The sequence below is a fragment of the Balaenoptera ricei genome, chromosome 3 (assembly GCF_028023285.1).
Source record: "Balaenoptera ricei isolate mBalRic1 chromosome 3, mBalRic1.hap2, whole genome shotgun sequence".
Classification (NCBI taxonomy): Eukaryota; Metazoa; Chordata; class Mammalia; order Artiodactyla; family Balaenopteridae; genus Balaenoptera; species Balaenoptera ricei.
This window is the reverse complement of record NC_082641.1, coordinates 127,986,729-128,002,002: the sequence shown is the minus strand read 5'-3', so window position 1 is coordinate 128,002,002 and position 15,274 is coordinate 127,986,729. Positions and strand designations below refer to the sequence as shown.

At 38.0% G+C, this 15,274-nt stretch overlaps 1 long non-coding RNA gene across 1 annotated transcript in view; it reads left to right on the top strand.

Annotated features, from left to right (window-relative positions):
• LOC132362648 (uncharacterized) overlaps window positions 1-15,274 on the top strand; it is a 34,726-nt gene that overhangs the window by 4,263 nt on the left and 15,189 nt on the right. Inside the window, exon 2 of the long non-coding RNA XR_009502435.1 lies at window positions 1,759-1,925. This is a non-coding gene — a long non-coding RNA (uncharacterized LOC132362648). The remainder of the gene's footprint in view (window positions 1-1,758; window positions 1,926-15,274) is intronic.

Below are 15,274 nucleotides of genomic sequence, written 5' to 3'. Positions count from 1 at the left end.
AAAAAATCTTTAAAAAAAAATGATCAACGTGGGGAAGTATGTCAAGGATTCATCTGCAAAGATGACTTAGAAAGAGAATTTTGTGGATAGAAAGAAGGGGAAGTTAAGGATTCTACATTTTAATGGCTTGTGCTCTAACTGGACTACAGAGGTTTTGATACATTTCTGCAATAGGGAAATACTGTATTTCTGACTTGGTGAGGAGACTGAAAATTTACAAAATTCTCTAGGAAATCATTGTTACTGTCCAGGAGCTAGTTTTGCAAATCTGGAGCTGTGGGGGATCTCAGGTAATCCTTGAGATGGTTATCTGGGGTCATGTCCAGTCTCCTAATGGACTGAACTTCTTTCTCACCACCAGGAGCTTCATCATCTTGTTGGTAATAGGCAGCACACCCATCATGGCCTATCTCTTTACCAATGCATACTATTGTCATCACACCCTCCTCTCAGAATCTTTTCACCAGACCGAATAAGAGAGCATCTTTATAGAAAGGCTGATATCAATATTTTAAAGCCAGAAAGCTGCTTTGAAAGTCAGCACACACTTTCCATCGTCAAAAGAAAACAAACCAAAAAAACTGTCTTTAATTCCTTTTCTTTATACCTAAAAGAAAATCAAGATACCAAAAATAAAACAAAGCAAAACAAAAACAAAGAGTAACTTAGTTTCCATTCATCAGAAATCATAATTCAAACCCAGATATTCTGATGCCAGAGTCTACACTCTTGACCACTGTGTTATGCTGGCCCTCTTGCCTCACTCTCCATTGTAGACTGTTTTTTGAACTAGTTCATGATTTGTGATGCCTGTGCAAAGGTGCTCCTTCTATTTATTTATTTATTTATTTTTAAGTGGTTCTTGTTTATGTGTTTAATCTTTTTTTTTTTTTTGCAATAAACCATATTATTAAAATTCTTTAAAGGATTTAGAATCTCTGGTTTTGAAAACTTCTACAGCATTGCAAAGCAAATCTCCACAAACTTAGATACAGGAATTAAAGATTGTTACAGTCAACAAAAAAGAACATTATTCTCACATGAAGCTTCGGATAACTAGCTATTAACAAGGCAGACAATTTAAAAATCATTTTTCCCTTGTAATTGAATATATTATAATATAATATATAAACAAATGTTCTGAATTGTATATAAATCTTGAAGCCACTTTTGGTTTTTTTATATGACCTCTGCAAGTTACAGGAAATGTTTGAGAAAACAATAAAATGCCATTGTGTGTATTTACATTGAAAATTAAATTCAGACTTACATGATGTGTATAAAAAGTTAAATCTTTTCTAAAAAATTGTTCTATAAGAATCATCAGCTCTAGATGATTTATTCCAATGTTGTCAGTCCATAAAATACTATTAATAGCTCCAGTAACAGTTGCATCAACAGAAAAATTCTTCTTAAAATGCTCCTTCTATTTAGCCAAGATTTATTATTGAAAAAATAAACTCCTTTAAAAATCACTATTTTAATTGATTTAAAGATTTAATCTTAATTCTTAAGTTTTGGTGTTCAGAGAGGACCTCTCCTAGGTCCTGGAAATGAGATAGCTTGTTGATAAACATGGAAATCAAGTTGGATTTTTAAAAGAGCTCAGAGAATCGGTATCTGAAGAACACTGGGGAAGCCACTGATACTACACATTCAGTGAACTCCCTAAGCTCTGGCCCTCTAAGATTGAAGCATCTAGAAATATAGTCCCTTAGGAGGTGTGTCCTGATTGATGATACTCTCTCTTTGTTGCAGGTGGTACCAACAGACACTGGCTCCAGATTTTGTTGAGATGACCAAGAGGAAATCTAATCTAATGCCTCATATTGCTTTGGGATTCCTTATCTAAGGAGATCCTTGGAGAGCTCCCAGGTATAGCTCTCTGAAGGGTGTCACATCATCCACAATTATATCTGCCAGAGGTAGGTCAAGCCAATCTTTGGAGGAGCCACGTGGTCATATAGTGGCAAAACATGACCATGAACATATTGTAAGGCTCTTATACTATATATGAAGTTGTATATTACTTGCAGGTAGATTGGGATAAGCTAAAGGTATATAGTACAAATGCTAAATAAACCACTAAAACAACAACACAGTTATAGCTAATAATCCAAAACAGGTTAAAAAGGAATCAAAACAAACATTCAATTGATCCAACAGAAGGCAGAAAAAAGAAAAAGAACAGATAGGACAAATAGAAAATAAAATGGAGATGATAGACTTAATCTAACAATGTAAATTATCACATTACATATAAGTCTAAACACAGCAATTAAAGGAAGAGGTTGTCATATTGGCTAAAACAGCACAGCCCAACTATATACTGCCTACAAAAAGCATGCTTTAAATATAAAGACACAGATAGGCTATTTTTTTCCCTGTACAAATGTTTGTTTTAAAATTTTTATTTTATATTGGACTATAGTTGATTTACAATGTTGTGTTAGTTTCAGGTGTACAGCAAAGTGATTCTTTTATACATATACATATATCTATTCTTTTTCAAATTCTTTTCACCTTTTGGTTATTACAGAATATTGAGCAGAGTTCCCTGTGCTATACAGTAGGTTCTTGTTGGTTATCTATGTTAAATATAGTAGTGTATATATGTTAATCCCAAACTCCCAATTTATTCCTCCCCCCCATCTTTCCCCTTTGGTAACCATAGGTTTCTTTTCTAAGCCTGTGAGTCTCTTTTTGTTTTGTAAATAAGTTCATTTGTATCTTTTTTTAGATTCTGCATATAAGTGATATCATATGTTATTTGCCTTTCTCTGTCTGACATACTTCACCTAGTATGATACTCTTCAGGTCCATCCATGTTGCTGCAAATGGCATTATTTCATTCTTTTTAATGCCTGAGTAATATTCCATTGTATATATGTACCACATCTTCTTTATCCATTCATCTGTTGATGGACATTAGGTTACTTCCATGTCTTGGCTATTGTAAACAGTGCTGCAATGAACATTGGGGTGCATGTATCCTTTTGAACCATGGTTTTCTCCGGATATATGCCCAGGACTGGGATTGCTGGGTCATATGGTAGCTCTACTTTTAGTTTTTAAGGAAGCTCCATACTGTTCTCCGTAGTGGCTGTATCAATTTACATTCCCACCAACAGTGTAGGAGGGTTGCCTTTTCTCCACACCTTCTCCAGCATTTATTATTTGTAGACTTTTTGATGATGGCCATTCTGAACGGTGTGAGGTGATATCTCATTGTAGTTTTGATTTGCATTTCTCTAATAATTAGCAACGTTGAGCATTGTTTCATGTGCTTCTTGGCCATCTGTATTTCTTCTTTGGAGAAATGTCTGATAGGTCTTCTGCCCATTTTTTGATTGGGTTGTTTTTTTTTTTTTTGATATTGAGCCGAATGAGCACTTTGTAAATTTTGGAGATTAGTCCCTTGTTGGTCCCATCATTTGCAAATATTTTCTCCCATTATGTGGGTTGTCTCTTTGTTTTGTTTATGGTTTCCTTTGCTGTGCAAAAGCTTTTGAGTGTAATTAGGTCCCATTTGTTTATTTTTGTTTTTATTTCAATTACTCTAGGAGATGGATTGAAAAAGATATTCCTCTGATTTATGTCAGAGAGTGTTCTGCCTATGTTTTCCTCTAAGAGTTTTATAGTATCCCATCTTAAATTTAGGTCTTTAATCCATTTTGAGTTCATTTCTGTATATGGTATTAGAGAATGTTCTAATTTCATTCTTTTACAAGTAGCTGTCCAGTTTTCCCAGCACCATTTATTGAAGAGACTGTCATTTCTCCATTGTCTATTCTGCCTCCTTTGTCATAGATTAATTGGCAGTAGGTGCATGGGTTTATTTCTGGAGTTTCTATCCTGTTCCATTGATTTATATTTCTATTTTTGTGCCAGTACCATACTATTTTAATAACTATAGCTTTGTAGAGTCTGAAATCAGAGAGCCTGATTCCTCCAGCTCCATTTTTCTTTCTCAAGATTACTTTGGCTATTTGGGGTCTTTTGTGTCTCCACACAAATTAAAAAAATTTTTTGTTCTACTGTGAAAAATGCCATTGGTGATTTGATAAGGATTGCATTGAATCTGTAGATTGCCTTGGGTAGTATAGTCATTTTAACAGTATTGATTCTTCCAGTTCAAGAACATGGTATATCTTTCCATCTGTTTGTGTCATCTTCAATTTATTTCATCAGTGTCTTATAGTTTTTGGAGTACAGGTCTTCTGCCTCCTTCAGTATGTCTTTTATCCCTAGGTATTTTCTGCGTTGGGTCTGCATTGCTGCACTTGGGCTTTCTCTAGTTGCAGGGAGCAGGGGCTACTCTTCATTGCGGTGTGGGGGGCTTCTCACTGTGGTGGCTTCTTTTGTTGTGGAGTGTGGGCTTCAGTAGTTGCAGCACGCAGGCTCAGTAGTTGTGGCTTGTGGACTCTAGAGCGCAGCCTCAGTAGTTGGGGCGCACGGGTTTAGTTGCTCCGCAGCATGTGGGATCTTCCCAGACCAGGGCTCAAACCCGTGTCCCCTGCATTGGCAGGCAGATTCTTAACCACTGCGCCACCACGGAAGCCACTGTTACCTTTTTGTTTCACTATTTTGAAGTGGGCATTATGAACAACTATTACCAGTCTTATTTATGTGCGTGTTGATGTGACAATACGTAGTCTTTGTGCATGCTGCTAGACACTACTTTTCCAAGTGAAACTCTGTTGTGTAATTTTTACATTTATAATTTTAATGTGATGATCACATTAAGGATTATATTAAAATGTAAATTTAGAACCTAATAAAATGAAGCATTTAGAAGTTTGATGTTCTACACTTAACCTAGAGAGAGAAAAATGCTTATTTCCTTGTGAAAAATCTAAATTCCATCCTAACCTTCTGTGGTACATTAACTCCATGCTCTGAGGCACACCCTGTGGTGTCTGAGACACTCATAAACAGGTCAGGGTGTGTGTGTGTGTGTGTGTGTGTGTCTGTGTGCACACGCATGTGTTGTTTGGTGGGTAGGGTGTGTCATGATTAGTGACGATGAAAACGTTCCCATTCTTTCCCACTAGCTGGGTTATTTTTCCTCCCTTCCCTCTCATTCCCCAACCTTTCCCCACTCTTGTCCTTATTTTTCTGTAGATGCTGTATGACTGCCCCATGAATCTTCCCATCACTGAAGGCTGTATGATCCCTTTGCCCTGCAATGACGTCATCAAGTCAAGCATTGTAGAATGGGGCTTCCTTCCATAAGATATCCACTCAGCAGGGAGAATTCATTGAGTTCAAAGGTTTTTTTGAGACCAATGAATCGCATAGACTCAGACAATCCTTAATTTGTTCCTTGGTCTTGCCATACCCGTCTGATGATCCATCTCAGCATAACTCTCGAACAGCTGACATCTTCAAGCTCATCCAGTTCTGTGTACGCTAGATGGGCCTAGTTTCTCTAGCATTCAAAAAACACTGTTTTCTGGAAAACAATCTCATTTCCAAACACTTTCAGAGTGGGGCTATCTTCTGCAGGATGGGTGATCGTGATTCAGGACATGCATCAATTTTTATGTCTCTCAATTTGAATTCAGCTCACTTCCGCCGGCCGGAGAGTGAGCTGAGTGCTACCTGGAGATATGAGGAGATTTCTTTCCCAAGCCTGATAAAACTGTGTTCTCCTTCAATCCTCAGGTTTGCTAAGACCTTAACCCTCCTCTACTTTCCTTCTGTCTCCCACTTACTATAAAACAGCCAGGCGTTCTGTGTTTCCTGCTGCTCCAGAGTCTTTTGCATGGAGAGAGGAAAGGGGAGTTAGTGGTCCACTGTACATTTTAAGGACGATATAAGAAGTGGAGAGCAATTCTTATTCTCCCAGCCTACATCAGGAATGTAAGGGGGTCTGGAGGGCAGGTGGAAGCTGTTCTCCACCAAAATATTCGGGGTCACGGAGAATTGTTCCTTACCGTTCTAAACTTAGGACTCTCAAACTCCAGTTCCATTTTGGGGGCATGAGAAGTTTGTTGCTTACTATTCCTGGAGGTTCAGTGGTAAATTCTGGCCCTTTGATGCCTGTGTAACCCCAACCATTCCAACCATGGCAGTATGCAGTTCAAAATAATGATGGAACAGGGGCAGGGCTAAGTCCAGCTCCTAGGCACGGTATTTATGGGTTTTCTCATTTTTCAAAGCTTCTGAATATATTTTTTTGGTTTTATAAGGGCGTATTATAATAAGTATTAAGCAGGATATCTTCAGAGAGATAAATGGAGCAACTTGAGATGGCAGTAGGTGCCACGCCACCATCACTGGCCCTTCTTAACCCTCATCAGCTTCAAGAAGTCAAAGCCAGCTCTCAATAAGAGATAAAACTGGCCTCTTCTTTTCTCCAAGCTCTAGTTCTTCGGATACTCTAAACTTCTCACAAGTGCAGCAGAGACAAAGGACATTATTCTCCTTTTAGAAGAAACAAATATATTTGAGATCATGAGAAACTGAGCACATCGTCTTCAGTAATGAGAAAACCAGTTAATTTTCTCTAATTGTATGGAAACATTTGAGAGAAGTTTTGCTGGCAACAGGGAGGGAATAGAGGAGGAGTTTATGATTGACTGGAAGAAACACCCACCCACAGAGACAGATCCTGGGGCAGGTATGAGGATGGTCTGTTGGACCTGGCATCCTTGGTCCAGGCTCCCTGATCAGCTTCAAACACAGTAGCTCATTCTGGAAGCTCACAGTTTTCATGAGTTTTATGATTCTGACTGTGACCTGCCTATTGTTTAGCGCATTTAGCAACTTAAGAGTCTACGTGTAGGTATCAAGATGTGTTCCTCAGCCCTTTCATTTCCACAGGGATGTAGGGATCTTTGTAATCACAGGAAAATATATCTTTGACCTCAGCCTGGGCCTTGAGTTCCTCAGGCAGACTTCCTTTCCTTGATTAATTCTGTACATAATCCCATTTTTTCTTTAGGATCTAGCCAGTGACTGACTTATTCTTCTGAGTTTCAATATCCCCTTTGCCCATAGAGGCAGTTCTGACTTCTAGTGGATCTGAGTTCTTCACAGAAGTTGACAGTGTCTTGGTTTTGTGCCATGAATCTATGTCTGTTCTGTCCAGTGGATGAAACCACTGGAGCACATACTTATTCCTGTTTTCCAAGTACTGTTTGGTGGACCCTGTGATAGGTAGTAGGATGACTTGTTCCCAGGAGTCTCTGCAATAGGCTGTCCTGAGCAGAGACTCTCCTCCTTGGGGTCTCCAGTCTGCATCCTCTTTTTGCTCTTCTCCAGCTAAGGGTTTCCTAGGATACTTAGGATCTTTTCTCTATTAAATTGGTGACAGATTCTTGTCCTGTTTGCTCCCCTCCCCAGCCTGAGCCTATGAGCAAAATTTTAGGGGGATGACCTTATGGCCATCTGGCCCTCTTCACCCACAGGTAAGCATGCAGAAAACTGATTTTTTCTTCTCCTTGATCTGCTTGAGTGTTTCCTCCAAGGGGCTTTGCAGCTTCAGCTATATAGTCAGCCTTTTAAATATAGATGACTGAAGAGGGAAAGGTATCTTCAGAAGTGTGGGGTCAGGTGAGGAGATATTGTATAGAGGCAAAGCGGGCCTAGTTGTGAAATAGGGTCCAGGATCTGAGTGTTCTCTAGGGGTAGAAAGGAAAAGGGAAGAGGTGGTGTGAAAGAAGGTCCATGGATATTGTTGGATTCAGCGTTAAATGGAGCTCTGATGGAAGTAGGCCACCCAGTGTTGATGGTGAAAACAAGGAAACTGAGAAGGTGATTCAGTCCAGTGGGAAGTTGGAGGCCAGAGTGTGTGACGACTCAGTGAATCCCAAAGGTGATAGAGTCAAAACAACATTTCCCCCAGCTTCTCCCATAACAGAATATTTGCTTCTGTGGTTGCTCTGTTACACTCCTCAGAGCAGGATCTTGCTCTGACTGCTCTAGAAAGCCACATCAAAAGAGACCTTGTGCAGGCACCTGTAAGAGACCAGAGGTAAAAATAGCATCCAGGAGCAGAATGGGGACAAGCTGGCCTAGCAGGCCTGGCAAAGGTCACGTTTCTCCACATTCCTATTCTCTCATTCCTGTATCTCTTAACCCAAGGCTACCTTTCACTTTCCATTCTCTATGTGTCCCCTTTTTGTGCCATCCCCAGACTGCTATGGGGTCCTGGAGTTCCAAGAAACAAGCCAGGAAGAGGGATATGTGGAAAAACAAGAGATTAATCATTTCCAAAGAGAAAACTGGTGCCTTTAAGGGAAGCTCTCAAGTTAGGAAAATAGCCTATTGGTTGAAAAAAGGAGCAAGGGATCTTATAGGAGGCTTTGTAGAATGTTCAACTGAGAAAAGACTATTTCAAAATTTACCCTAAGAGCCCCAGGAATTAAGACTTAAGGTCAAAAGGTCAATTAGAAAATCATAAGGCTGATATAGGTCCAATGCTGTCATTTACAAAGTGCTTCCATGCACATTGTTCCCAACTGCTTATCACAACATTGCTGTGCTCTTGGCAAGCCAGATGCTCTCTCAAAGGATTAGTCTGAATATTAGGGAAGATAACAACTTGTACAAAGTCAGGCCCCAAAATGTTGCCTCCAAAACAACCTATATTGCTTCTACTATCTCACATCACCACCCCACCCCATGGGCACGACCCACTGCCCAGCTCCACCAGTTTAAATTCTTGTGGAAGACAGAGAAGGGATTAGAAGTGTCCCCAGTTCTGATTTACTTCCAATGAGCTCTCCTCAGAGGGCTATGTTTTTTGAGGATTGGCTTTAGGAAGTGACATTCCAACAATTGTGGACCTAAGACCATTTACTCCACAATGAAAGGAGCAAAAAGGGTATCAATGGGAGAGGCCTGGGTTGAACAGCAAAACCTTAGCTCTTAAAGTTCCCACTTTCTCTTCCTGCCACTGAGTTGATGCTGAAAGACAAGACAAGAAAAAAAAAAAAGAGAAGTGGGACCCATTTCTTATACTCCTTATTCTAAGCAAGCAGCAGACATTCATTAATGAGTAAAGTGACATTCTATATTGATAAAGTTGAGTCCTGTATTGTTTCCATGTTATTTATTTGTAAAGTAGATATGTTTTCTACTGATTCTCCTTTGTCGAAGAAGAATGACAAAGAATTCTTTGAGAAGAATCTTTCTCAAAGAATGGCTTACTGCCTTTGGTCCTCAATTGGTATTTCAGATAGTGGTCCTCTACTGTAAAGGGGCACAGAAACTCACATTTTCTGGAACATGTTTGCTCCATTCTATAGGATTCTGCTCCATGAGTAGAATCTGTATCAGAGGCCTTCAGAGGCTCAACATTGCTCTCTGGGTCAGCCCAAACACAAGAGAGAGGCTTGGCCAGGTAACACTATAATGGGAAAGCAGCTGCTGAACAAGCATTGAAGGCCTCTTCTCTTCAGGTGCCCTGAACTCTCTTTATGAACCAATCCATGACCCATGAATCACAGTGTTTGGATTTTAACCTGGAACTCTTTACCACATCTAGGTAGATGGTCTGTGAACTTTGGTTAGAAACCCTAGTCTCCACTATACCCTTTGTCCACCCAACCAGTTTTCCTAGTCAAATGATGTGCTAATCTCTCCTGAGAATTCCCATTCCTGTTATCTCTCCATTCCAATAATTGATTTAGAATAGTGGGAGTAGGAAAAGGAAAAACAAGAGTCAATTCAGTCTCTTTTGTGGGCTGAGCCTAGAGTTCCCTTACCTGACTAATGTCTCTGTTTTTTTTCAAACATTGGTAATTATGCACACCACTGGGTGCAGTAACAAGACAAAAAGGTGACCCCAACTTTGTACAAAAGTAAAAGATGGAACCAAGGTCCCAGGACTCACTAAAATGCAGAAACAACCAGCCAAAGTTCTCCATCATCTAAAATGCACTACTACCTCAGGAAGCTGAGCACAGAGACTACCCACTCCAGTCTGGAGTTCCAGACCTGCATCACAGAGCTATGGAACAGTCACAATGGGTTCTGGAATATGGAGGAGGCGAAAATGAGGAAGATGAACCCAATCCCCATCCCCTACTATCTAACCTAGCAGATCCCATCATGACCCCTATATCTCTCCTGGTTTTTCCATTTTCTACCAACAACTTTTCAGCATATTTTATATATATATATGAACTGATTACTTTTGCCAGGCACACTTTTATGCCTCTCATGTGTATTTACTCATTTAATCCTCATTATAATCCTATTGTTTAAATACTATTAGTGTCCCCATGTTAAATATAAGGAAACTAGGGAACATAGAATTTATGTTATTTGCTAAGGTTACACTGATAGCAAATAGCAGAGCCAGCATCCAAGCTGGGAACTCCAGCTCCAGTCACATTCTTTACCACCAAACTGTGTTGTGTAAAATATCATGGCAGTCTGGATCAACAGTCCAAATCAATGCAGTCAGACTTACCTCCATTTAGCACTTTGCACAGGATTTCAAACATACTCTTAATTGATATCCTTTCACCTGTGGCTCAGAACACTGTTCGAAGGCGTGAGACTCTGAGAGGAGGGACTTGCCTAGGGTAACAGATGTTAAAGAGCAGAGACAGATTTGAGCCCATGACAGATTAGGGTACATTATTTTCTTCTGCATTTCTCAGAAGACAGAAGGAAACTGAGGCCAGGAGAGGTTAAATGAGTAACACTGTCCGGTCTTCAGCTGGTCCAGCTTGGCACTCTACATGTGATTGTTGCTAAACGTGTATAAAGTCCTAGTTAGTCCTTGTCTCTGTATTGAATATTTAGGTGAAACTTGATCCTTCAGACTCCTTGGGGGAGTCTGGGTTCTTGACAGCACTCATGCAGGTGATACGAGGTTTTCTTACAGTCCAGGCAGATGCTATAGGAAGATAAGAGAATTAGGGAGATGAATGAGGCAGAGGGTGAGTAGGACAGAGGCTCTCTGTGAATTAGGGGATCTGGTAGGAGTGACTAGTGGACACATTACCTGTCCTTACAGCTCACAGTAACTTTTGGGGAAGAGTGAACAGCATCCACTTAGTGCTATAGGCTTAAGGGTTTCCATCAGCACAACTGGGTTCAAATCCTAGCTCTGCAAGTCACTGAATGTGCACCCTGAATAGATCACTTCCATCTCTCAGCGTCCTGCTTTCTTTGTTTGTAAAATAGTGTTGATAGTATGACTGCTCACCAAAATGACAGTTTCATTAAGTAAGGTCGTCTATTATTTACCTTATAGGTGGCATAAAAGTTGCCATCAATACATTTTATTTCTCTTCCCTACATCCTGTCTTTGTTGAACTCTTCCCTTGATACTGATCTAGGGTAAGTATCAGTGAGATATTACTTCTTTGCAAAAGAGAAGTGAAATGAAAAATAGTGTTTTTTTTCCTAAGACCACTTCATGACTGAAAAAAAGCTGTACATATGTAATATATACAACTGGATGAGTTTGGAGATAATAGTGATGCTTTCTTTGAATGTCTTCTTAGCGTTGGGTGGTTTTATTAATCTTGCATGACTGGCAACAAGGCCTAACTTAGATATATTCAACAGAGAGAAAAGAACATTGGATATACAGGCAGAATGACTGTGAAAGAGAATAAAGATGTATTATGTACTGATGAGCAAGGATAAGAATGACAGGAAATTCATCAGTGGAAGTAATGCAAGTCAGAAGACAGCGGAGTAACTTCTTTACAGTACTGAAAAAAAAGAAAAAAGAATAACTGTCCATCTAGAATTCTTGTTACATCAGAAACACATTTTAAAAACAAAGGTGAAATGAAGATGTCTTCAGACCTACAAAAGCTGAAAGAAAATTTATCACCAACAGACATGCACTACAAGAGAGCTTAAAGAAAGCCCTGCAGTTGCAAGGAAAATAGAGGAGATGCAATCTGGATCTATAGGAGAAAAGAAAAGTATATAGATAAATATAAGACTTTTCCTCTTTATTTAAAAATCTCTTCAGAAGATAATTGACCTTTTAAGGCAAAAATAATAACAATGTAGTGAGGGTTTTCTAGCATATGTGTAAGTAATATGTGTAACTTAATGTATCTGCATAAGAGTGATACAAAGGCAAGGAGAAGACAAACGGAAGTATATTCTTGTGTGCTTCTTAAACTGTACCTAAAGTGGTACAATAGTTCCTGAATATAGTTTAAAATAAGTTAAAGATGTATGCTATAAATGTCTGGTTAAGAATACATCAAGAGCAAAACAGAATCATAAAAGAAATACTTGATTATTCCCAGAAAGACTGAATAAGAGAAAAAAAATAGACTGACCAAAAAGAATGAATAGCAAGTTGATAGATTTAAACACAAACATATCATTAATAGTATTAAATATAAATGATCCAAATGACTCAATTAAAAGCCAGAGATTTTCAAATTGGATAAAAAAGCAATGCCCAACTATATGTTGTCTATAAGAAATTCATAAAGACCAGATTGATTAAAAATAACAGAATGAAAAAATATACCATGTGAACACTAATCCAAAGAAGGAGTAACTATATCAGGCAAATCAGATTTCAGAGCATAGAATATAACCAAGGATAAAAAGGGTCATTTCATAATGATAAAGGGGCCAATTTATTAAGAAAATGAAACAATACTAAATTTTTATGCACCAAATAACAGAGCTTCCAAATGCATGATGCAAAACTGATAGACCTGCAAGGAGAAATAGACAAATCCACAAATAAAAATAAAGATTTTAATAGCAATCTCTCAGTAATTGGTAGAACACGTAAAAAGAAGTTCTTTGAGAATATTGTAGAACTGAAAACACTCAACTATTTTGACCTAGTTGACAGTTATAGGACACTCCACCAAACATTTTTCTTATGTGTGCATGGAACATTTACAAAGACAAATCACATTGTAAGCCATAACATAGAGAGACATAACCTTAATTTATACTCTGATTAGCATGAACCTACTGAAAAAAATCAAGAGGCAAAGGAAGAAATCTAAATAGGTACTAAAATGATTATATTAAGTAATGATTGTTAACTTTCTGGATAGTGGTATTGTGGTTGAATTTTTTAAAACCCCTCTATATTTTTTAGAAATATATAGTGAAATATTTATGGTTGGAAAGGTACTGTAGCTTCATTTGCTAGTATTTTGCCCTGACAAGAACCGTAACTATAGGGTTGACTAGAAGTGGTGAGAGCAGACAGCCATATCTTGTTCCAGATCTTAGGGGAAAAACTTTCACTCTTTCACCATTAAGTATTGTGCTTGCTGTGGCATTTTCCTAGATGCCCTTTAGCAGGTTGAGGAAGATCTCTTCTATTTCTAGTGTGTTGAGCATTTTTATCATGAAAAGGAGACGAATTTTTAAAATGCTTTTTCTACATCAATTGATATGATCATTTGATTTTTATCATTTATTCTATAAATATCATGTATTACATTGATTTTCATATGTTGAGATAACCTTGCATTCCTGGGTTAAATCCCACTTGATCATAGTGTATAAGCCTATTTTATATGTTGCAGGATTCAGTTTGTTAGTATTTTGTTGAGGTTTTTGCAATATTCATAAGAAATATTGATCTATTTCCTTTCATTGTGGTGTCTTTATCTGGTTTTGGTATCAGGGTACTACTGGCCTTATATTTACAGTGGATTAGGAAATGTGCCCTCCTATTTTATTTTTAGAAGAATTTGAGAAGGATTGGTGTTCATGCTTTCACCATTTGGTAGAATTCACCAGTGAAGCATCTGGGCATAGAGTATTCTATGTGGATTTTTTTAAATTACCAATTCAATCTTTTACTTGTTATAATTCTATTCAAATTTTCTATTTATTCTTCAGTCAGTTTCAGTAGTTTGAGTGTTTCTGAGAATATTTTCTGTTTCATCTAGGTTATCTAATTTGTTGGCATAGGTTATTCATAGTATTCTCTTAAAGCCATTTTTATTTCTGTTCAGTCAGTGGTAATAGTCCCACCTTCATTCCTAATTTTAGGAATTTGACTCCTTTTTAAAATCAGCCTAATTAGAAGTTTCTCAGTTTTATTGATCTTTTTAAGAATGAACTTTTCATTGACTTTGTTTAATGTTTTTCTGTTCTCTATTTCTTCTGTAATCTTTATTATATCCTATGATTTTCTTGTTTTGCATTTAATCTGTTCTTTTTTCCTCTGCTTTTTAAGGTAGAAGGTTACATTATTGATTTAACATCTATCTTTTTAAAAATATTAAAAAAATTTTTTTATACAGCAGGTTCTTATTAGTCATCCATTTCATACACATCAGTGTACACATGTCAATCCCAATCTCCCAATTCATCACACCACCACCACCACCCCCTGCCGCTTTCCCCCCTTGGTGTCCATACGTTTGTTCTCTACTTCTGTGTCTCAACTTCTGCCCTGCAAACCGGTTCATCTGTACCATTTTTCTAGGTTCCACATATATGCATTAATATACGATATTTGTTTTTCTCTTTCTGACTTACTTCACTCTGTATGACAGTCTCTAGGTCCATCCACATCTCTACAAATGACCCAATTTTGTTCCTTTTTATGGCTGAGTAATATTCCATTGTATATATGTACCACAACTTCTTTATCCATTCGTCTGTTGATAGGCATTTAGGTTGCTTCCATGACCTGGCTATTGAAATAGTGATGCAATGAACAATGGGGTGCATGTGTATTTTTGAATTATGGTTTTCTCTGGGCATATGCCCAGTAGTGGGATTGCTGGATCATATGGTAATTCTATTTTTAGTTTTTTAAGGAACCTCCATACTGTTCTCCATAGTGGTTGTGTCAATTTACATTCCCACCAACAGTGCAAGAGAGTTCCCTTTTCTCCACACCTTCTCCATCATTTGTTGTTTGTAGATTTTCTGATGATGCCCATTCTAACTGGTATGAGGTGATACCTCATTGTAGTTTTGATTTGCATTTCTCTAATAATTAGTGATGTTGAGCAGCTTTTCATGTGCTTCTTGGCCATCTGTATGTCTTCTTTGGAGAAATGCCTATTTGGGTCTTCTGCCCATTTTTGGATCGGGTTGTTTGTTTTTTTAATATTGAGCTGCATGAGCTGTTTATATATTTTTGAGATTAATCCTTTGTCTGTTTATTTGTTTGCAAATATTTTCTCCCATTCTGAGGGTTGTCTTTTTGTCTTGTTTATGGTTTCCTTTGCTGTGCAAAAGCTTTGAAGGTTCATTAGGTCCCATTTGTCTATTTTTGTTTTTATTTCCATTACTCTAGGAGGTGGATCAAAAAAGATCTTGCTGTGATTTATGTCAAAGAGTG